The sequence below is a fragment of the Rhagoletis pomonella genome, unplaced genomic scaffold (assembly GCF_013731165.1).
Source record: "Rhagoletis pomonella isolate Grant_MI unplaced genomic scaffold, Rhpom_1.0 Rhpom_scaffold_00013, whole genome shotgun sequence".
NCBI lineage: Eukaryota > Metazoa > Arthropoda > Insecta > Diptera > Tephritidae > Rhagoletis > Rhagoletis pomonella.
The window spans coordinates 11,766,592-11,791,279 of NW_023458567.1; the positions used below are offsets into that span (position 1 = coordinate 11,766,592).

Here is a 24,688-nt window from a genome sequence, read left to right on the forward strand (position 1 = left end):
TATTTACACCTTTTCGCAAAGTGGGCGTTCCCATGAAAGCCTCGTAAACTTAAGAGTTTTACACGGTTTAAGACTTTACGAATTTAAGGGAATCCCTACATATGTATTAGTTACACCGACATGACTCTGAACGACTCAACTGTGTTTAGTCGAAAGGCGAGTCAATACGTACGTCTATGGCGCCTATAATGCAGCGTAAGGTATCAACCACGTGAAAAACGCTGCAGTGTCACTTTTATTATCTGCGTAGATAGCCGTAGACCCGGAGCCTAAGACCATGGCACCTTCGTATTCGTTCCTTTCTGGGACTCTTATGAAGAATTCACTGTCTAGTCAGAGGAGAGGAAAGTTTCTAGGATTTTCGCATGTCCCAATCGGAGGTCTATAGTGTGCTTTTTTTTGTTGTCAAAACCAGTTTTTCACTGCATTTTAACCAGGGACGTGAACTTTTTTGCACCTTTGAATTGGTTCATCGAAACGGGTTTTCTTGGCTTTAGACAAGGGTTTCGGTTCGGCTCAACAATTGGAGAATTTAAAGAAAAAAATGAAGTGTTATTTTTATCCTTTTCTAAAGGTATATCCATTTATACCTATTTATGAATATAAAGCTAAAATATTTTGTAATTAACAGCTATTTAAATTGTCCGCTCACTTGATTAACGGAAGCACAACAGTAACAATGTGACATATTTTCACATCCATACAAATTCCAGCTGCTTCACAGGGTGTGCCATATAAACAGCAACAGATTGTTGAATATGAAAAAAAAAACAAATCTGTAGAGATTTCAATATACAGCTGATACAGGATATACATACATACCATCTTGTTCTACAAATATAGAAAAAGTTGTTCAAATGTGATTGTAAATTATTTTACGTGCCATTTTTATTAATAACACTGTCTGTTTAACACGTAGGTTTTACATTCATTTGAAGCTTGCTGTATTATCTATCAAAAACATGAGTCAATCTTTACATCACAGTCACAAACCTGCCTAACAAAGGGTGGTATAAAAATACAGTAAAAGTAAAAACGTGATTATGAATTCCTTCGACCCCTCTGGGAATTAACTCACGTAATTTTTAAAATTTGGTTAAGCTAACATATTCAATGCTTGATTTTTTTCTGAGAGCCTTTATTAGATAATAGAAGAATGTTTCGAAATGGGACAACAACTTACCGACACGTGGGGACAATATGTGTATGTACATATCTACATATAACAACCAAGCATAATCCAACCCTGCAAAAATTTGAGGACCAGGTGGTCCACTGGGTCGTAGTTTTAAAGTATAAGCAAAAGGACCAGGATGCATACTAGTAACTTGTTAGGCTGACCTGGACCACTTCAAACGTAAAAAACTGATATATGTGTTGAACACCACCTCTTCGGTGCTGATCGTCAATATTATTCGGTTGCCGAATGTGCCATGGCCCAAAAGGAGTAGTTGTCTAGGTGGTCCCATGTTAGCAGTGGTGGACCAGAAGTGGTCCCAGGTTATGCAGCGTTGGACCAGAGGTGGTCAGGCCCAATGACATCGCAATGTTAATGTAACCTATTTTTTCCATATATTTGGACCATTTTGGTTACTAGTGTTGGTTACAAGCTAGTGTGGTCCTACACTAGTACTTAACCTAGACCCTTTTTTTACAGGGAACCTATACCCTCACACATATGTATATGTCTGGATAAATACACATGTGCATACATATGTACATATCGTCGTTTAAAGTACAAAACCGCGCATCGTCATTCTGCACAACCGCGTAACTGACATTGGCTGCCAAAAATTGGATTTGCTCACACAAGCTCTTGGCTCAATCCTTATCCATCCGTCCTGAAATATACTAGCCAGAAATGCGGTTGCTTTTTAAAAAAAAAAAGAGAACCATTTTGATATATGTGTTTTTACTCTCTAGAAAATAATTTCTACAACTTCACATACGCGGTTTTGCATTTTGTTTTACGCGGTTTTGCACTTTAAACGACGATATGTATGTTTATGCAAAAATTAGCATATCTACATATACATACATCTAGCAGAATAAGTTTGCATTCACCTACTCTTATTTAAAAATTAGGGAAAAATATTTAACCTAAAAAACATTGTGAATGTTTAAAAAAAGACGCAGACTTGTCCTACTAGGTGTATCTAGTTATGAACAGATGTATGTACTTATCTATGTATGTATGTACCGCATTTACCGCACAGTTCTGCATTGCAAGATTTTCTCCGACGACATTTATGTATTCCATTTTCCTTTTACACAATCACTCCCATATACACAATATCCACTTACATTCCACAAATCGAATCACCGTTTCTTTTCTTTTATGTCATTTCTTTCATTTTCAGTTTTGCTCTTGTGCGGTGTGCCACGTTTTTTCTTCGCTAGTTTTTTGTGTTAAGTGCGCGGAAGTAATTGTTCATAAATACATACATACATACACATGTGCATAGTCAATAAGAGCTTTTCTAAGCGTACCTAACAAAAAGTCAACAAGTTTTTTATAAAATGCATTGGTGAATTTAGTTTTTTCAAGTTTCTATCCTTTCCACGAAGGCTGGCGGCTACCATTTTATAATTCGCATGTAAGTACGCTTGGGTGAAGGGTTGCAGCTTGCAATATAATTTAGAAGAGTGCTGCCACTACTGATAAATTTTAAATACCGCGTAATAATTTTATGAGGCCGCTGATATGTGACTGGGTAAATAGTAAAGATTTACAGGTCTATTCTGCACGTTACCGAAGATTTTGTGACCGGAAAATTTTATTACCAAAACATGTTAGCACTTCTTGTCACCGCGATTCTAGGTACGTTGGTAATGCAGTGAAAATATTCAGCAACTCAGCTATGAAGATTTGTGGAAATTACTGTATTGCACATTTCACGGGGCAATATTTTGTTACCAGCTTATGAGATGGTAACCAAATTTACCGGTTACAAGAGAACACAGAATGCGAAAAAGGTTTAAAAATTGACAGACACTTGAATACCGGTTATAAAATTTATGTTACCAGCGCAGAATTGACCTGAATTTATTTTTAATTGTGTTCTGAAAAAAATCTTTCATATAATGTTTAATACTTATAAAAAATTCGGAGAGCGAAACGTAAATAAAGGAATACAAAGTTCACGGTAGTTCTGAAAATTAGTTAGAACAAAATAAATTTGTTTGTTCTTCAAAAATCTGTGTTTGTGCCCAACACAGCCCAGAAATCATTCCCGTATTCAACAAAATGGGTAATAGAGAGCGAAAATTGGAACGTATTGGACCGTTAGTGTCTTCTTCTTCCCCCCGGCTGTTTCTCCGGGTGAAAATGGATAAAGTGTCAAAGTGCGTATCAGCTGTTTTGTGTTTACATGTTGCCTGCATTTACTTGGTGCTTTTAAGGAATAGTGAATGTATTTTCAATCTTTATATACTTAAAATCAAATTTGTGAAAAAAACTTCAATTTCCAAGAGTTTGCATTTAATTGACAAAATCAAAAACAGCGCGAATCAGCTGTTTCCCAAATTCTGGGCACGAAATGTGGTTTTTGAGAGCAAACTTTTTGATTATTCTTTAATTACCCGATCCGGACCGGATTGTTAGGGAAAGAACTTAAATGTTAACGAGGGTTGTCGCCAAGGCGAATTCATATAACCGGCACGTGCTTGAAAATCTCGCTTGCGTTGTACTTTTTATACCTTTCATGAGCATGAAATGGTATTATAACTTTGGTCCGATGTTTGTAAGTACCAGAACAAAATGAGATAGACCCATGAAAATGTATACTTATATGATCAGAACGTCGAGCTGAGTTTATTTAGCCATGTCCGTCTGTCTGTCTGTTTGTATGCAATCTAGTCTCTCAGTTTTCGAGATATCCGGATCAAATTTGGTAGGTGGGTGTATTTTTATAATGTATTAATCATTTGTCGGAACCGGAAGAATCGGACCACTATAACATATAGCTCCCATACAACTGATTGTTCAGATATGAGATTTTTCATTATAACTTCCCCATTTATGCAGCTACGAACATGAAATTTTGCAATACTTGCACCCATTATCAACAATACTTACAGTGAAAATTACAAAGATCGGGTCACTATAACCTATAGCTCCCATACAACTGATTGTTCAGATATAAAATTTTGCGTTATAACTCCTCCATTTATATAGCTAGGAACATGAAATTCCGCACTGTTTTCAATAATTATCAACAGAAAACTTACAGTGAAAATTAAAAAGATCGGGTAACTATAACCTATAGCTCCCATACAACTGATTGTTCATATATGAGATTTTTCGTTATAATTCATCCATTTATGTAGCTAGGACCATGAAATTTCGCGCTGTTTTCACTCATTACACTGGACCACAAATTTCAACTTTTTCTCTTTACCAGAAACGCCGTTATGAAATCCTTATGTAAAATCACCCCCTGATTCCGAAAATCAAGGTTATTTTTAATTCTATGGTACCGTTTTTGAGATATTTGCAAGTTACCGTTAGGTTTTCGAGATCCTTCCCCGCAAAGTACAATTTTTTTTATATTTTTACAAAAAAAATTGAAAAAATCGGTAATGATTGTTCGTTATCTTTGAATCTACAGGGCCTAGCAAAAAGTGTTGTATGCACAGCTTATAGAAAATTTTATTACCTTTTAAAAGCTTCAAACCGTTTTGGAATTGCTTAATTCGTTCTTGAGATATATATGATTAAGTGGACCCAATTTTTATTTTTTTGCAAAAACGGTAAATTGCAAATATCTCAAAAACGGTACCATAAAATTAAAAATAACCTTGATTTTCAGAATCAGGGGGTGATTTTACATACGAATTTCATAACGGCGTCTCTGGTAAATTTTGGCCGTCGACCAGTGTTATCAACAGAAGACTTACAGCGAAAATAACAAAGATCGGGTCACTATAACCTGCAGCCCCATACAACTGATTGTTCAGATATGAGGTCTTTTATCATAACTCCTCCATTTATGCAGCTAGGAACATGAAATTTCGCACCATTTTCACTCATTATTAACAGAATACTTACAGTGAAAATAACAAGGATCGGATGACTACAACATATATCTTCCATACATCTGATTGTTCAGATATGGGATTTTACTGTAAAACTCCTTTATTTGAACAGCTAAAACCGATAAATTTCGTAAGATATTTTATAAATAATAATACAAAGTCTACTGAGAAAATCGTCAAAATCTACGCTGTATAAGCTTTATCTCCTATAGCACTGATTGTTAAGATACCAGTTTTTGCCATATATCTCCTTTATGTACGAAACTAAACCCAATAAATTGTGTTACCGGTTTACATACCGATCACATAGCGGTGAAAATCACTTAGATTGGTGTCATATAAAGTATATCTTCCATACCTCTGATTGTTTAGATGCGATTTTTTATATAAGTATGTAACTCCTCTATCGATGTATGCAGATGTATTCAAAAGCAGTAATCTGTCAAAGTAAAATTTGCAGATGTTCATGAAAGGTATGAAGCCTTCGGCATAGCCGAAGACAGCGCTGCTCTTACTTGTTTTTTTCTTGCAAACGATATAGAGTTTGGTTGATTGGCATTTTACAGCGTTGTTCCATAAGTAACGTAACTCTTCTTACCGTTTTTTCTGGCAAGCTTTAGTTGTGTTTTTGGCTAGGGAATTGGTGTTTTTGGTTCAGTGTGTTAGGCCCATTTTCAGATGGCCTATTTAAGTAGAGATTGTTGATTAACTTCCACTATTCATTTTCAGATCATAAATTTAATCTGCACTTAAATGGCCGATATTGGCTATTTAAATATGAGATATTCAACCCTGTGTTGTACCACACAACCAAGATTGATTGGTAGGTTGTTTAATCAATCCCACCAAAAAACAATCAGATGTTCAGCACAAAATGTAAACAAACAAGCGAATGCAACAACAATTTCAAGGAACAAGCAGCAGTGCTGCCAATTGTTTGGCATATTTAAACAAAGTTGATCTGAAACCCAACGAAAGTTAAATGGCATTTAAATAACAATCCACAATTAAACTTAAATGCCATTTAAATATTCCTTTGAAATTGGCTCTTAGTGTAATTTGAATAAATTGTAAAAAGAATGGAACGAATTGTAATAGAAATGAAAGAATATGTAATAGATAAGAACAAACGCCAAAAAACAGGTGAACTCAGCTGTAGGCATTTTTTGCCAATCAGCTGATAGTGTTTTTACTTAGGAAATTTTACGATGTTTTACAGCATACTTTTTATACCCGAGCGCACTTGTGCACAAGGGTATTATAACTTTGTTCACATAACGGCTGTTTGAAACAGGCAAAACGAATCGAGATAAGTATAGACAAATGCATACATAAATGATCAGAATGAAAAGAGAAATCGATTAAGCGGTGACTGTCTGTCCGTCCGACTGTGCACACGATAGCTCGAGTAAAAATCGAGATATCTTAACAAAATTTTGTATGTTTACTTCTTTTGCGCGTAGGACGGTTGGCATTGAAAATGGGCAAAATCGGAAAATAACCACGCCTACCTCCCATATAACGGTAATTTTCAGAAATACGAAAACTGCGATATTTTAGTAATTACTGAAGATTATTTACTCAAAATTACTATTTACAATAATTTTTAAACGAAAAATAAGAATATTATAAATTTTTGGAAAATGGGCGTAGCCACGCCCACTTATGGTTACATGTGTATATCTTGGTAACCGCTACACAAATTTCTTCCAAATTTGGCACAGTTTGTTGGCCTTGTTACAGCATACCAAATGGCCGCAAATTTTTAAAATCGGACAATAACTACGCCCACATTCCATATAACGGTAATTTAGAGAAATACGATATCTTCGATAAATCAGTAAATATTAAAGCTAATTTATTCAAAATTGATGCCTTGCAAAAATTCTTTACCAAAAAATACGCTTATGATAAAATTTTGGTAAATGGGCGTGGCACCGCCCACTTATGATCACATATATGTACCTCGGTAACCGTTCTACTAATTTGTATCAAACTCGGTATGGTTATGGTGCTTGCCACATAAAAGCAAACCGTTGAAAATTATTGAAATCGGACTAAAATTACGGAGCTTTTCATATAACGGTAAATTTCAGAAATGCTTGAAACTTCAATATTTCGAAATTTAAGGACGCTAATTTATTCAAAATTGATACAGCCCGGTTTACCATGTGGCGGTAGCTTTCGGAAAGGTGAAAAATAATAATACTTGCGCCGGGTATTTAATGTTCGGCTCCGCCCGAACTTAGACTTTCTTACTTGTTCATTTGCAACGTTGGGAATTAATTTTTAACATAAATTACAGATGAGCAATTAAAGTGCAAGGATTATTTTAAAGAGCTAATCTTCAAATCAAATATTTGAACTTACATATATACAAATAGAGACTAATTGAATTTATGATATGAAATTTACCTAGTTGTCAACTCCACGTTGATGATGTTTTTGCCCCTATGTCAAGTGTTTCAGGAGGCGTAAAGTACAATAAAATTACAGATGCTATTTCTAACTACATTGTAGATAATAAGCAAGTCCGAAGAAAATAATCAAGAAAAAATCCATTTGAAGCGCTTAGGTAACTCATTTTCGTTGTTGGTGTTTCCGACAGGGTAGGAGTGTGATGTAATGTGGAACGATTTTCCGTCATCCCTTGTCAAATTTGGTTTGGAGACAAACCGGTTTCGGCACAACGCCGGCTCTTTAAACTTACTTTATTTTTTATGAATAAGGTCATAAATGTATGTACTTTACCAAAACCTAGATAATTTCGACAATTAGATGTTTTTTATTCAATTAAACAAATGACAAAAAAATTCTACATATGCGTAAAATTGTATTCATGTAGCTCTATCTAATTTTAATTTCTATAAAACATTTTTAACTTTTTAATAATCACATCTTATGAATCTATATTTAAGCACAGTATTATACCTAATTGTAGAATTTTTGTGCTAGGATAAACCAACAAAGAATTGAACCGAATTAAAGCTCATGGTACAATAATTTTAGAGGTATTGTCTTCCCAGAGAGCGCAAATTCCGATCTGTCTTATTTAAAAAACATCATTGTTGCCCACACTAAAAGGTTTACTGCTAGAGATGGACGCGGGATATCGGGACCCACGGTACTGATTTCAAATTGGCCAGAATGGGCGGTATCGGGAAGGTCTGTGAAATTTTGCGGGCGGGACGGGACCAAAATCCTTTCCCGACACTGCCGATAAAACCGCAACCTAAGAAAATTCGGAAAACCTTCCTTAAAAACGATGTGTGAAATATGCCCTTTTTTTATGTTTTATTGGGACGAAAACGAACAGCAAAGCAAAACAAAATAATCGGAAGAGGCCAGATCTTTAATTTTTTCATTGAATTTTTCTTAGTGATAGATGTCGGCAACCACGGGAGCCCCGGTACAATTCTGAAAAACGTCGGGATGGGCGGGTTCGGTCTTAAAAATTGAATTTCGGGATGGGCGGGATCGTGACCAAATACTTAGTCCCGTGCCCATCTCTATTTACTGCTAGGGAAAAGGGATATTTCCATACCCCATATACCATATATATACACTTATTTTTTTAAACAAACCTTCTTGCAGAGGACTTATTTAATTTGCAAAAGCCGAAAAAAACATTTACTTAGTAAATAAATTCAAAATTTGTATGGCTCACTTCATTTCAAACGTTTTTTCTTTTGTTTTGAATAAATATAGAAATTAAATTGAGCGAAAATAAAAAGCAAAGCCAAAATGAAATGAAAATGAAAATAAGGGAGCACGAATTTCGATGTGAAGCAAAACTCTCTGGGAAGAGAATAGGGATGGCAAAGTCGACTTCGACTTTCGACCAAAATCGACTTTTTACTCCTGAAAGTCGAATTGTAGTGATCGACTTTCAGTTTATGGAAGTCGACTGAAGTCGTCTTTTCACTTTCGACTCTCTACTTTTTTTAAATTTATTTGCATATAAAAACTGATCTTCTAACAAGGGCGCGGAGTGCTGTTTGGTCGTATTTAAAAAAAAATTGCCAATAAAACTGAAGTGAAATTTGAAAAGTGTGGTAGAAAAATGAATTTTAATGACAGTACAACAACATTGTCAAATCATTTAAGAGCAGCGCATAAAATTACTATACGAAAACAAATTCCTCAAATTTGTTAATCGTTTGTCTCCACAATCTTCAGTTAATAATGAGGTAAGATAAACATAGGTATTTATTTTAAAAATTTCATGCAAGAAAGTTTTTCAGCAGGAGTTTATGTAAGTTTCTACAGACAGTTTTCGGTTCGAATTTGCCCAATCCGTAAGGTACAACATTTTAAACACCGCTAAGAACGTTTCTAGTTAATAAATATGCGACATTAGTCGTGTGGATAGTCCCAATCCACTAGCTGTCTGGGCCCGCCAATTCTGGTCCATCGGAAAGGCTACATTTTTCAAAAAGTTGTCCGTAATTACCAAATATCGATAAAAAAAAATTTAAATTTTTTTTTTGAAAATTTTTAAATTTTTAAATTATTTTTCAAAAATATTATTTTTAAAAACCCTCACAACCAACATTTTCATGCTGTATAACTGGAACAATTTTCAAAATTTTTAAAAATCCTTTAATGTTTGTTTTTTTTACCTAGCATTGAATTTCACTAAATTACAGATTATTCTAAAGACCACTAGTAAATCATGATATTTTTGGCGTATTCTGACTCTTAGATTTATAGCTAATATATGAGTTACACGCAGAGTATACTTAATACATTTTCTTTTTATTAAAAAAGTCGAAAAAAGTCGAACAAAGTCGACTTTTCTTCGTGGATCGGTCGACTTTTAAAGTCGACTGTACAGAGTCGATCGAAAAGTCTTTCTAGTGAAGTCGAACAACCCTAGAAGAGAATACCTGTAATTAATGTACCATCATTAAAGCTTCAGAATTCTTTTTCTAAAATCTCAATACGACAATTTTTACTCCGAAAAAATGTGTGTCAAAAGTCACAAAAAAATACGGATTTTTTTTGCTCCTTTAAAAACATTATAGGTTTGTTCCACACGCTCTCCGGGCTTTTTCGGTAATTAGAGCATAAAAATAAGTTACTCTCCCACAAGTGTCAAAAATGTGTCTACCCGTGCCAAAAGTGCCCAGAGCGTGAGGAACGCAAAAAAAACACTTTTCGTGCCCGGAATCAACAAATCAGTCCTAAACTATGATTTTATTTGTATTTATCTTATATAGCCAATAAAATTAGCAAATACCTACATTTCCGAACCGTTCCGTTGAAACACAATACCGGCGAATTTTCACCCAGTAGAGTAATGACCTCAGCAACTTTCGCCCAAAATTTTCGTAAAATATCGTAAAGAAAAATCGATACATTTTAACACTCGTTTTGCTATGTCGTAAAACTAAGTTAAAACTACTTAGCGGACGCCTGAAATGCGACTATGAATAGAAGTGAATTTTAAGTTGGTACTTACTGGACTAAGTAGCTGGACTATGAATACACGCCAATATATCGAACTTTTAAAATTAAAAGAAATCTTGTGTTTGAGTTTAGTAAACATTTATTTTACAAGTATCCCGAAACATATATCATTTCGCTTTTATTTTTATAAAATTTTCATAAAAAATTGTCAAAAATCGAATTTTTTTCTAAACATAAAATGAATGCTTGTAACAAACAAAAGAGTACTAAATTCGACAAATGACCTCATTTTCTCTCGTGCTTCATAAGCTTTCAAAATACAACCTTGTGCTAAGGGAGCGTCGAAACGAGCTTTCACTACATACCTACATATGGTGATATTGTTATTGCATCATGAATCCCTACAACTAACATTATTTAACTATGCAGAAAATGTTCATACCATTCTTGCGATTACTTTAACTGGTATTTGCGATCAAGCACTCGTATAAATAAGTGCACAGTTTTTACACGACACACCCAAATACCATCCACTGCATTCCACATTCCACTTTTCTCTATCCGTTTTGCTTTTACATCTTTCATTGTTCGTTCGGCCATCGCGTGGTGAAGTGTATTTTTTATGGATTTTTCGTGTTCGGAAAGTGTACGCAAGTGAGTTTATTTAGAAGGCATTAAAGTATGTATACATATCTACACACACAAACAAATGGATTAATTAAGTGTAATAAAAGGATTAAACAAAAAAAATCTTCATGCAGTTGATGTGTTTTTTGTGCTCTGCATTTTAGTTTTAATTATTAAAACTTCCGACGCCATTTCGTGTAGCGCAAGTGCGTGCGTGTGTGTGAGTAGGGCTGCAGGGTGCCGTTGGAAAAAGTGCTGCCACTTGGTTGTTTTTTTTTTAGCAAACATTGATGTGTTAGTTTTCTTCAAACTTTATTGTGTTAGTAAATGTTAACAATGTTAGCAAAATCCAAAAGAAATTGCCAGTGGACAGAATTTTTTAAAGCGATAGAGTAAAATTTTGCATACTCAAGTGAAAAATACTCTTCTGTATGGAAAATATCTTGTCAAAATATAAAAATATCCTGTAAAATTATTTTTTACAGGATGTGTTTGAACCGCGCCATAAGCGAAGCGGGGATGCTTAAAGCTTAGTAACCAGCTCTAAAGGACACTGTCAAGAAAATAATTGCCATTATTTCGTGTGTGATTCCAAGGAATTTTGACATCTGATATTTCACCTGCCTGCCTGTTGTCTCACTCTTTCCTCACGAAGTAATGGAAGGGGCATATATATATATATATATATATATCTGTGTTCGTATGGAAAAGTAGCTTATGTCGAAAGGCTGACTTTAATATAAATCGGCATTTGCAGTATACGATTCCGAATGATTCGCTGGCGCTGAGCCGTTGAACAACTTTTAGAAAATAAACGTGCAAGAAATAGTTCCGATACTAGCAAGTCAATATTCTTATTAAGTCTCATCAAAAAATTCCTTGTCGTTTAAAGAATAAAACGAATGCCGCATTATACTAAAGCCAACCCTTCGACATAAGCTACTTTTCCATATGAACACAGATATATATATCGTCGTTTAAAGTGCAAAACTGCGTATTAACAAAAAATTCTCTTTTTTATAAAGCAATCGCATTTCTGGCTAGTATATTTCAGGACGAATGGATACGGATTGAGCCAAGAGCTTGTGTGAGCAAATCCAATTTTTGGCAGCCAATGTCAGTTACGCGGTTTTGCAGAATGACGATACGCGGTTTTGTACTTCAAACGACGATATATGTATTGCCAACATGGGTTGCCTTGTGCTCTGTTTCACAAACAATTTTAGAAAACCGTAGTAGAAAGCGTTTCAAATTTCATAAGAACTGCGTTCTGCCTTAAGGAAATTTGACACATGAATTTTTTTTCGCCATTAAACCTTTTTTATGGAGTTTTTGCTTTTATTGAGAGCTGGATACTAAGCTTTATTTGACTAAAGTTGTAAAAATAAACGTAAAAATTGGCAGGATATGCTTTCAATTTGATTAATTCCGATGTTTATATGAAATTTTAATATTTTAAAGCTATACAATAACACATACACCTTATGTAACTTTTTTCATTTGCAGTATGCACGTGTTACAAGTGCTACCGTAATGCATTTTAGAAGTCCTTCAGTTTAGAATACCATTCAAACTTATACTAGGTTTACATATAAGGAGATTAGCCATACAAAATTAGTCTCTCGTTAATTATAAAATAATCTCAGATTAAACTGATAACTTTTTAGTGTCTATCCTAGTTTTATCGATTATTTTTGCGAAGAAGAGGAGAAATGTGAAATGTAAAAGTAAATAAAAAGGCACGATAAGGGTTTCTAAAGGTATTTTTAATAAAATATTAAGTTGAAATATATTTTAATAGCTTAATATAGCAGAAAAAGTGATCGCGGTGACGCAGAGAATAAACTTAACTTTTCCTTCAGTTGTGAGAATAACAAGCACAACAAATTTGACGGCTAAAAATCTGATATTTTCCTGTGTAAACGAAGTGATTAACAAACGAGGTTTGGTTGAGATTATATTTGCATGTAAACGTACTTCTAATTGCATTGGCGTTGAGAATTTTCAAAAAGTCACAAAAAAGGGTAGTTGACGAAGAAAAGGGTCACCATATTATTATTGCTTTTCTTTACTAGTAAAAAAGTAAACCTCAGATCCAAAGTTATACTATGTTCACGTTGAGCCATTAACTCGTGTGTATGGGCCATTTTGGAGTTTAATGCTAAACTCGGCTCTTGAACTCTGAGTTTATCATACAAACAATTTTCGTTAAACTCCTTCAACACCACTTTTATTTGGAGTTTATGGGAAAGAAACCCTTTTTTTGGCCGAATTTGGTTTGTATTTCTTTGATAATCCAAACCCGCAACCAACTTGTCGATAGTTAGCCTGTTCCCGTACTGCAGGATTTAATCAGAAATTGTCCGAGGTCGAGTAGAACATCAACAAATAGCTATGCAAAAACCAAAAATGTGGTTCGATAGAACTTTTTATGCTGATTTCAACCCTCCAAAATTTTCTGGCGGAAGTAAAAAATAAAGCAGATATCAATGGTTAAAGTTAATTTTTTTGATTTTTTAAATATTAATATCTTCTGAACAACATAACCTATTAAAAACTAATGACGCCAAAATAAAGGTAATTAGGGGGGTTTTCACTTGATGTGCATAATTTTCTCCTTTTTTAATATTTTTAAACCAGAAATATCTAATAACCAAAAATATATAAATATATTTTTATTTAAATGGCATTTATATAAAATTGGTTTTAAAAAAGGGTTATACTAGATACGTCGCGTTAAAGGTACTTAATTATCTTTAAATTAGCATCAATACTTTTGTGATCAGTCAAATAGTTTCCGAGATATTATAAACGTAAAAAATATAAAAGTTTAACTTTAGCTTCTTATATTGTATTTGGTTTTAATTTGTGCCAAATTTGGTAGGGTTGAAATCAGCATGAAAAGTTCTATCGAGTCACATTTTTTCTTTCTTTTCTGCTAAACTGTTGGTATTCTACACCAAGATTACTTCGGACTATTTCTGTCTAAACCCTGGAGTACAGGAACAGCTTAAATGTGAATTAGAAAAAGTAAACGAACAATTGTCAAATTTGGATCTGAGTTTCTTAAACACCCCAATGATAACAATTGACAGTTGTTCATAAAATAAAAACGTTCTATTCGAGGTTATGGGCATTCACCTCGCTGACGTCATAAAATACTTTCTCGCACTGGGGATGAAAAACAAATTTTAAAATTGTACCTATATGCCGAAAAATTGTTTATCTAAATGTTGATAAATATACCTAACAAGCAAATAAGTGTGTAGTTTTATGTGTATACATTTTTGGCGATGGATGGAAAAATTCTCTTTCCGGTACCATCTTTACTTTTGGACTCACATCCAACAAATTTCGCTATTAAAAATGGCATTGACACGAATTCCTCCAAGTAGGTTTAACCAATGTTTACGCCATTTTACAAAAGAGGGAGGCTATTGGAAAAGTTTCCCACATTAGAAAACGGGTTGTAATGCCTATGAAAATAAGCGAAAGTTTCCCGAAAAGTTATTAAGTTACGTTCCAAAATGGTATACTTGTACCGAATACGTTCTAATTTAAAAGGCTGAAGAGTACGAACAATTCTACCTATTTGATATGACTTAAGTAAACAAGTTTTTCATGCAAGCAAGAAAGTAGGATAGGAATAGGGAATAAATTTGGACCAAAATAGTATGCCAAAGCCGTTCGATAATGCCGATTTTTTCTTCGATATTCGCGCTCGTGTGCATATATGGATTCGTTCCAAATAGACAGACAAAAAATGGAGAATATTACAGAATTGGCGTTATGAAGCGTTTATGTGAGAAAATCCATCAGAAATTTGCCAAGCTATAGATAACGATAATGCTACTTCTCGTTGACGTGATTCAAAATCGACCGCTCACCATATTCTTCTCATATGACTACGTGCGACTTTACGACGGAGACCATAGAACAAAATTCATCAAACGAACTAAAGGATTTTTTATATCAAAATAAAACCTATTTTTTATATGAAAATTTAATAATTCCGTTTACTTTTTTGATAAATGGTATAACTTTTTATTCGAAAAATTTCTTTTTTTTTGAGAATAAATGGCATTTCTTCAGACTAAGTTGGACCGTTTTCCATATCGAACATGTAGCAACATTGTGTGTGATAATTGATTTCCAAGATGGCTGTTCAACTTCATGTGAAAGGAAGTGTAAAATGAAACACATCGATAATAAAAACATGCGTAAAATGAAACACATCGATAATAAAAACATGCGAACACCGGAGCGTTTTAAAACAAAACCAAGGATTATTTTTTGAAATTGCAAAACGCAAAGTTAAATGAAAATAAGAACACTGCAAAATAAACGCATAAATGCGTTGAGATTTAGTCATACACTAATTACTCAGATAAATCGACTCAAGCCCAGCCGTATCCGAGTGTGTAGATGTAAAGTACTTATTTCTGAAATAAAAAACTGCACAAAATGAAATGGCATATAAATGGATCCATAATCAATTAACGATTAAGAAATCAATTAGCCTGAGTTTCGCCCTAAAAGAATGCACCCGAAAATTTTTCATCCGCCCATAGTTAAACCGTGGAAATCAAAAGTGGACCGGTTCGGGGAAAAATAATCTCATGATAAGGCTGAATATAAGGGAAAATATATTAGAATCGTAAATCAAATACATAGAAAAGGATTAAAATTAAATTAGAATACCGAGATTCTTTTTCAAGTCATTGACTATATGTATGAGGATCTAATGTGTATTGCTGATAAATACAACCCTGTACTATTTGGTGTCAAATAAATCGCATACGTTTCTTTTATTTTCTCAAGTGCTCGCTCAAAATAGCAATCCATTTAATTTTATTTACTGACGTCAAGCGATGACGAGGAATAATGGCAAAAACATGCAAACATATGTAAACGATGTGCTTGCTAATTTTTGTCACCCTAACACATAAGCAAAAAAATGGTACAGATAGCAATTTAATTATGCTTTTTTCCTCGTACTAAACCGCTTAACACAAAAAAAAAGACAGATAAACATTCCCAAGCACAACTTTGTTGTTGCAAGCTTCGTCCAGATTTTATAGTCCAATCGGACAGCTGGATCGATAGTGTAGTTTTGTTTAAACGAATACCTCAAGAAAAATTGAAAATTCAATAAAACCTCATTAATAATTTACTTAATTTAATTTACTTGCATAAGTAAAAACCCATGAGCAGTTATAAGAGTGTAAGAACCACAAAGTCCTTAGTAAGTTTACGTTATAAGATTTCATGTATGTATTTGGTTAGCCAAGAATGTTGTCGTATTTTGTTTTGTGCAAATGCCTATTTTCCTTTTTTGACTACAACAGCAAACTTTCTAGAAGCTCATGTTTTTTCTCCATTTATTTAGGGAACTTTCAATTGCAATTGCTGTGCTCATTCACGTTTTAAATTTTTAAGCCAGCGTTTTAGCAACAAAAAGTACCCAAGCAGTACATATTTATTTATAGATCCATATGTACTATGAGCTCCATTGCTATACTTGTTTTTGTATTTGTGTACATATATACATGTGTGTGTGTATTCAGCTGTGCTAGTATTTATTTTTGCTGTTCTATATACATTTTTATTCCGCCATCCGTAAATTGACTATATCCCACAGCTGCCAACCAACGACTGATTGACTGGTTTTCAGGCAAAGCGCTACCTAGTGCTCGTCGTTCTTTCGTATACCTACAATGTGTACTTATGTATAGATGTACATGGATATGTTTGTGGTTCGTTCCACAAATTTCGCCTTTGTCACTTCTGTGTTCGCTTTAATATTTCTTCTTTTTCATATACCACGGTTCGGTTTTGCAGTGTTCGCTTGTGTCAGGAAGGTAGCTGCAGTAAGCAGTTTCTTATTACATTATTAGATTTCCAGTTGAGTTTTTGCAAGCAGATAATCTGGCCATATTAAAATGTACTAATTACAAGCATCAATTGTAATAATTATCTATTAAGTAAATAAAAAACATTTACTATTCTAAAATTTGGTTGTGAAGTGTCTCAAGTTGAAAATAATAGTCGCCTGTGTGGAATTGCAAAAGTATTGCAAAGAAAAAAAAAATGAGATGTTGTATTGTATGTATGCGCTTTCGCTGTGTGAATGAGGAAGGAAATAGAAGAATTTAAAATCATGAATTATGAAATATAAAAGGTCTAAAGGCAGTATCTGAACAAATTTATAAAAATTTCTGCTGGAAAATACAAATAATTTTCTTAGGTTATGCGTTACGTAACAGAAGTACGTTATATGTACATAAACCTACTGAAATATTCTTTGTATTCATAAGCACATATGTACACCAATACTACTATTCATGAATACATACAAAAACACGAATGTACAATACTTTGTTTGCACGAGAGGCACTCGTGTATTGCTCGTGTTCTATTCGGTAATTTCACGAACATAAAGCCGAATATGCGGCTAACAACACGAACACTACATACGCCATTGTGCGATTTTTGTTGGAACTTTAAAGCAAGCAAATACAGTTGTGACCTGTTCTGTGGCGCACTAATATTTTACTTTGGCTGTAGTAGAGAATATGTTATTTGCAAAGGGTTGTAAGCGTAGGTACATACATACTTATTTATTATCACTTCTACCTATTACAATACACAGTATGCCTTTAAAAGTGGGAAAACGATCTTTAAATGTTCCTGGTTTGTGTGATGAAATTCGTTTAAAGTGAAAAAGGTTTGCACAAAAGAAGTTATACAGAAAAAGCGAGATAATGAATAGTTTAGCAAAGCATTGGACTAATGTAAAACACTTAACTACACAGCGGCGGCGGCGGCAGTGATGAGTATATGGAAGTACTTTCGAGTACAAAATGTCAGAAATATGACTGCTTATGCATGCAAAAACAAATTGAGGTAAATCGATGTGATACTTCAGACAACTAGAATGCGTTCAACTACAGTAATGTAGCAATTAAACTACGTATTAAAATGGATACGTAAATTAACAAAGCTGCCGCGATTGGATGAAGGAGTAGTAGACAAGAATTTGCATACACATTGTACTGCATGCTTTCTTATATGCATAAATACTTATGTATACCAATATTTACTCGTTTAAAAGTTATACACCTTCATACATATACAACTATGTATATATGTATGTACATATTTGCAAATTAATTTAACGCAGCCATATGACACAAACAAATAACATACACGGATTTAGTGATATTTAAGATAGCGAAAGCAATACATGGAAATAATAATTGTGACAAAGGTTAAAGGTTCTGGAACAACTACTTCGGGTCTAAAAATGTGTCGACGTTCCAGCAAATAGTTATAAACTAATTGTTGAACCGAAATGCACAATGAAGTGAAAATGCAATAGAGCCAAAGTATGCAAAAACCAGAATACGATATGTATGTATGTAGATAAGCTGATGCAAGGCAGGAATTTATCAGAAATTCTGTGCTGCTATTCTCACAAACATCCAGACATTCATGTGCTAAGCGATAATGGAATGGTATACATAGTTGTGGAAGAAAAATATACCTTCGTTTTAAAATGAGCTATGCTGGCAATTGCAAAAATTTGGTGCTTAGTGGCTGTTTTATACTTTTGAAATACATACTATATTTATCTACAATAGAAAGCAGTCTGCTAGGAAAGTTCAAACGAAGCAACGACGGGCATGATTTTAACACAGTTCGACTCCCAACAGCTATAAATGTTAAAATAAGCCTTGGTAGAATATTTGGATTACTCTCTTTTGAGCTATAAGAATCAAGATTTTATAATTTCATGTCAAAAACCATGTCCATGAACCCACAACCTCGAAAAACTCAAATAGGGGGTTTAAGGATTGTGGAAACATCGATAATCACATTCGACTGGAAAGTACTATAATCGATTTTCCCCGAGTGAGCAGCAAGTGTGTATAACAAAATTTGTATTAAAGAGAACTTGCGACTACTTAAGAAACAAAGGAGAGATAATTACAAAGGGCTGGTAAAAAATTATACATGAATGACGTTTATCAAAAAATCTTAAGGAAATGTAATGGAGTTTAGAATCAGTACACGCTGCTTCAATAAGTGATAAATGTGTCATCAAATGGAGAAATTCATTGTTTTATTTAATATGTGTATAGTTTTTTTCAAAAGGTTTTCCATGCCAGTATTATCATCGGAGGTATACTTCGTATATTTCATTCTAATTTTTCCTGTGCGCGTTCAATGGCTGCTTTACGGTAGAATGCACTTATCTTCGCTTGTTTACGTCGGCATCTTTTTTCTACTTGCCGGAATGTTTCCTTTGTTACATGATCAGTGCATATATAAGTTTACGCTAATGTCTTGGTTATAATGCACGGAGGGAATCGTAACAAATCGCGACGAATTCGTAAGGATCTATTAATTTTAGATTCTTCCGTTTTACATTACGTTTACGTGCATTATAACCATTTGCATTCATTTCGTAAGCAATAGATAATTAAATGATAGCTTACTCAGTTTCTGTGTCAGTTTAAACTTAGATCACGTAAACTGCATCCATATTTAAGGGCCCAGTAATAAAATTCAAAAAAAAAAGTGCGATTCCAAAAAAGTCGGAAAGTATCATTTTTGGCGAAATGGCAATGTTGTCGGATTCAAATTGGAAAATGTTTTAAAAATGCCGCACGTTAGAGAAAAAGAAAAGTTTTTACAATTAAATTTCGAAGCAGCCTCAACTGATATGCTTTTTCTTGAAGTATTTGAAGACAATAAAAAATATGTGTTTCGCGACTTTGACTTTGCAAAGATTGCTAGCTCAAATACTATGGCTATGTCGCAATTTTGTCGCAGGAAAGTTTCCATACAAAACTAATCAGCTGTGACGCTAGGTGGCAAATTTTGCGACAAATGCGACATTTGCAACCTTGCGGCGTTTCATGAATCTCCCCAAGAAAATATTTTCGCTTCGGGAATAAGTTGTCGTGTTGAGTAAAGGCGGCTGAGAAATAAAATTCTAAAAACAAAATTCGCTTCGAGCCTAAGTTCACGTGTTGAGTAATCACATTCGATTTCTTACGGCAAGTTAAGTCAAGTCTACACTAACTGAGCTTCTACCCTTTAAATCCTTACGTAATTGCCACATTTCGTTCTTATTCCTCTATGTGCGAGAAATTTTTGGCGTGCCGATAATTATCACTAGTTTCTGATGGAAAGCGTTTCTAAGGGCGCGGTTACTCACGAACGTCTACGTAGCGTAGCATAGAAGTGCGTAGAAACATATAAAGTTTGCTGTTGATAGAGAGAGAGAGAGAGAGGCAGCATCTACGTTACGGTCATGCCGTGGTGAGTTTTTGTTACCACGCATATCCCATAAGATCAGTGTTGCCAGTTTGATTTTTCGAGGCTAACCTTTTTCTTTATCGTTTAGCTTCGAAATTTAGGATCTAGCTTCGTGGCTTTTTTCTAGCCTTTTCTTATTTTCAAACTAGCATTCTTTAAGGAAAATCCTCCACAATAATTGTAATAGTACTAAATTATTGTTCCAGTTCAGTTTTACTTGACGAAATGTTAAGCGTATAACAAGCCGGTCGATTTTTAAGTTTTTAACAATTAAACTATGTAATTTTATTTTGATGTCCATATATTTGAAACGTTCCCGTTTTTAAAGACCTGCTCACTCTCTGCACATGCCTGCCAGAGGGAAATAATAAGCAACACTAAAGAATATTGGCACCACGATACAAATATTCATAGATGTTGGGCGCTTTCATAAGACGTAGCTGTTTAGCTCAACTGCTACGAAGCTACTGGCAACTGTTGAATCCAACAATAACGTCTTAGAAACGGCTTGATGAATATGCTGTCAAATGAACAACTGTTAAATGAATACAGATGAAGTTGCAATAAATAGAGATATTTGCGCCGATAATATTTCCAATTCAACGCTGAGCTGCCGCTGTGTTGAAAAAATCTTTAAATGTTATAATGAATTAAATAGTGTATAATTATAAAGCAAACATCTTAATAAACATATATTTAAAAACGTAGTATTATTATAAAATATTTTAGTTACTTAATCACATCAGTTATATAAAATTGAATAAATTCGTTTATAGCTGCCACCTAACAAGACGGCGTTACATTTAATATAAACGCCGTAAGTCTTTTCGACACGTTCCAACACATTGAGTTCAGTTAACGAACACAGAATATTGCCAACTGTTGAGCTGTGCGGAACTACTCAACTGTGCGTTTCTAAGACAAACAGTCAACGGTTAGACAACAGCTACGGTCTTATGAACGCCCCCATTGTCTTTCCAGAGAGTTTTTTCCACACTGAAATTTAAGACATTCATAACAAAAATATTATGAGAAAATCCCCGCTGCGTTCTTTGGAAAAAATACAGTGACCCAAATATAAACTGGGACGCGACATTTTAGCAAGTTTTGGCTATTTTGCTTTAGTTTATTTAATGTTTATTATTTTTTATGAAAATATAGCTGATTACTTAACAAACACCATATAAATCCAAGTCTCGGTCTTTGGGCAAAAATTATGAAATTTCTGCAAAATTTAACTAAAACCTTACTGTATATGTGCTTAAAAATAAAAATCTCTGAAATCGGCCCAGTATTTGAAGACTTTTCGGATCAGAAAAAATTGTCTTTCAATTATATATACATACATATGTAACACAGTTCGACATGAAAAATAGGTTTTGGGTCGCTAAATTTGTAAAAATGGAAACATTTATACAAATATAAATTTTAAGAAAATATTGCCAATAGAAAAATCGGCTAAAAACTGCAATTTTTTTGTCAAATCGGCTAACAAATTGGCTGCCGGCTAAACCGAACTTTCTCCGGCTGTTTGCTTTCGCTTCCAGCTAAATCTAGCCGAAAAACGGCTAAAATGGCAACACTGTTCTTAAGAATGACGATCGAAAGGAAAACGCAAAAAATTAAGCCATGCTCACACCAGCGCGATTGCGATAGTGATTATGCCCAAATTGCCATAGAGCGAGGGCGAGTTCCAATCGACGTTGTTTGGATGAACTCGGTTTGGGTGAACTCGAAACGACGTCGAATTGAATTCATTTTTTCCATACAAAATTTGTACTCTATTACACTGAAATTTTTAGGAAAGCTAGCTGATTTGTTATATTTTGTTTTGTAAATTTACACACAATTTGAAATTGGATTTGTATGGTTTTTGTTAAAGATTTTGAGCATCGTTTTGCAGTATCGTTTTTTGCGGCTCGCCGGCGAATCGTCTTTGCGACCCGTCGGCGAACTGTGCTTTTCATCCGACGTCGGGACGTCGTTCGTAGTCGTTTAGCAAATTGGGCGATAGCGATAATGGGGCATGCACACTAGGGCGGGACGATTTATTTTTCATAAAATCGCATATGCGGAAACTGCTCTACGTATCATTCTGAGCAACTTCGCTTAAGAAACTATGGGTCTAAAACCAATTTCAAGCCAGCGATTTTTAAGGGGAAGTTTCTCATCAGGTAAAAACAAAAATTTTTGGAAAAACTTAAACAAATATTTAGCTGATTTATGAGTATTAGGGTACAGAAAGCAGTTTATTTTTTGGAGAATACTTAAAAACTTAAGTTTTTAGGTCCTGCTTGCTTTCCAAGCGTGGTATTTTTTTCGACTAACATCAGTCACAGCCATAACACTTTAGCAATTTTTTTTCCGTTACGGGCCGAGAAACACTGGTTAGTTGAACGCATCGTTCAGTTCCTTATATGTGACATGGAACTTGTTGGTTTGGGAAGTGGTGGGTCTTCAAATTATAAATATTCCTTCAAATGGTTATACGGAATGTTTCTAGTAATTGGCGTTTCTGTTAAAATATTCTCTTCATCCAAATCTATCATAGGGAAATAATTGGAGCAGTCAAAATTAATTTTTGCAGTTCTTGTACTCTCTAAGTTCGTCTGTATCGCAAAGGTTGTCACGGTAGTACATAACTTTCTTTATTGCCTGGTCGCGTACTGATTCATGATCATCGTAAAGCATTGATAGCAAGACATTTGTTGGATGAACAAAGTATGAGTCATTCTGGACTACTGAGTTGATAACTTGCCGATCCTTGGAGGGAAGAAATTGTGGAGGCGGATAAATTTTAAGATAAGCGGACTGCCGTATATAACAGAAAGGTAGTACTTAACGTTAAAGTACATGGGAACATAAACTCCTATTACGTATTCTGCTAGAGTTTTTAAGTTACAAGGTGGTGAACTTGTTGCAGCGTACAATCGTAAAATTCTACTGGCCTTGGTTAGCCAACGGGAGTGCGCCACAGGTCCCGGTTTTATGTTAGCTAAGTCAACTGTAATAAAACCATCCGACATTGCCGAAGCCATTTGAAGCAAATACTTTACATCAGTCGATAAATCGCGCTTCCAATCATCTGATGAAGAAGGTGGCATGTTTTCTAGTGGTATGGTTTTAAAATCAAATACACTCTGAAAATGTTTAAAAACTTGTGTTTAATAAAAAAAAAATCTAAGAAAATATTCCGAAAAAAATAGTTTCATATAATTTTCTCACAACATCCAATTTGTTTGGTTATTAAAGCGCTGGCAGTTCTTGGTCCGCTCATTTTGGATATCTCGAGAAATTCGAATGGGTTTCGAAAAGGCAATTCATTAAAATGTAGAAGGCATATAAACCAATGCAACGGCCTTCCCAAATCGATCTCAAAACGCCTTACTATGCCATTCAAAACGCCAGTGTTAGTGTTTTCTCCATCGCTGCAAATGCCAATTAAATTATTTAAACTGAAACCCTTTTCGCTGAAAAACTACCTAAGCTTCCTTTGCTTGGTAAAAGCATATTCAGCTTGAACTTTCACATATCCTAATAGTTTTGAGTTCGTGATTTGGTGGTATTTGCCATCAATTTTTTTCCATTCTTAATGCGTCATTTTTTTCTTCCATCAAATGAAAAGTAGCTGAGGTTGCTGTCTTCTGTTTGGCTTTTGCGTACTGCTTCCCGTGCCTTCATCTTTTCTCTGGCGCCTTTGTTCTTATCCATAATAATTAGGTTTCCAGTTTCATCTCTGTAGAAGCTGATCTGTTAGATATGCCAAATCTGTCACATATCATCGCGAAATTCAACGCCGCCGAGTACCTTTTGGGGTAAGCTCGTTTCAATGAAGTTATTACCTCAGATGGTGGTATTGACTGACTTGGTTCATATGTAGAATCATGACTCCGGTCAGTGTGTTGATCCTGCATAAAAAATGTCAACCAACAAACGCATAGGCTTGCTTTTAAATTACATTTGCATTTCCCGATGAAAAACAAATCAGCAGTCGATTCCACAAAACTTCTTAACTTAATTTAAGTTTTTATTTCTTTTTTGTACCTTTTAATAAACTGGTTAAATTTTAGTATGACGCTTTTTTCATTCATAAGGTCAATGCAAAGTACATTCCATATTTCAGTTATTTTTTTTTGACACGTCAGCAGTGATATTCTTGTAAGCATACATTTTTCCTTCTTCTTTCGCATGGTTCGACAAAAAAAAAAATAACACTTTAATACATCACGCTTGCTTGGTAAGTTAAGTTGGTGCTCCAAAAACGCTAATATCTGGAGAAGTCATA

At 34.4% G+C, this 24,688-nt stretch overlaps 1 protein-coding gene and 1 long non-coding RNA gene across 8 annotated transcripts in view; one reads left to right on the top strand and one right to left on the bottom strand.

Annotated features, from left to right (window-relative positions):
- The first annotated feature begins 2,358 nt into the window (after window positions 1-2,358).
- The window catches only part of LOC118748808 (protein NipSnap-like), a 178,322-nt gene continuing 155,992 nt past the window's right edge, over window positions 2,359-24,688 (top strand). For 2 of the 7 annotated variants that reach the window (XM_036483497.1, XM_036483503.1), the window contains exon 1: window positions 10,984-11,103. The gene's annotated coding sequence lies outside the window, so the exon portion shown is untranslated. Of the gene's footprint in view, window positions 2,598-10,976; window positions 11,104-17,085; window positions 17,681-17,723; window positions 17,804-24,688 lie in introns of those variants that run through there. The other 5 variants (XM_036483498.1, XM_036483505.1, XM_036483504.1 and 2 more) reach the window with 5 other exon arrangements.
- On the bottom strand, window positions 15,838-16,740 carry LOC118748821. The gene is made up of 2 exons (XR_004994094.1): window positions 16,265-16,740; window positions 15,838-16,205 (listed from the first exon to the last, which is right to left on the bottom strand). It is a non-coding gene; the product is annotated as an uncharacterized LOC118748821 (long non-coding RNA).